The sequence below is a fragment of the Primulina huaijiensis genome, chromosome 8 (genome assembly GCF_012295235.1).
Source record: "Primulina huaijiensis isolate GDHJ02 chromosome 8, ASM1229523v2, whole genome shotgun sequence".
NCBI lineage: Eukaryota > Viridiplantae > Streptophyta > Magnoliopsida > Lamiales > Gesneriaceae > Primulina > Primulina huaijiensis.
The window spans coordinates 21,308,151-21,308,844 of record NC_133313.1 but is presented as its reverse complement, the minus strand read 5'-3'; positions in this window follow the sequence as shown (position 1 = coordinate 21,308,844).

The window sequence follows — 694 nt, the reverse complement described above, 5'->3', positions numbered from 1 at the left end:
CATTTAAAATTCTTGTCGACATTTCTCCCACTTGGAGATTAGATTGATAATCAAACATATCTCCACACATCCTTTCAATCTTGCCATTCCCTGCTGCTTACGTTTCCGCTAGACCACTTGAGGATCTACACCACTCAAACTTATCAGTGTTCACTGGCTTGGTCAGAAAATCAGATATGTTTTCTTTCGTATGGATCTTCTGCATATCCACGCTTCCTTCCTCTACTACTTCCCGCACAAAATGAAATTGTACTCCAATGTGTTTTGTCCTGGAATGAAAAGCTGGATTCCTTGCAATGTGCAAGGCACTCTGACTGTCACAAAACAAAGAAACATTTTCTTGTTTGTGCCCGATCTCCTCCAATAACCTTTTAATCCATATTGCCTCCTTGCAACCTTGAGTAGCTGCCATATATTCTGCCTCTGTTGTAGATAACGCTACAACTGTCTGCAGTTTTGAAACCCAGCTTACTGCTCCTCCTGCAAGTGTAAACACATAACCAGTAGTAGATTTCCTCTTATCAGGATCACCAGCATAATCTGAATCGACATAGCCCCTGAGTGTAAAATCCGATCCTCCATAACATAATGCAGCATTCGAGGTACCCTTAATGTATATAAGGATCCTCTTGACAGTGCTCCAATGCTGTCGTCCAGGATTCGCCATATACCGACTAACTGCTCCCACTGCTTG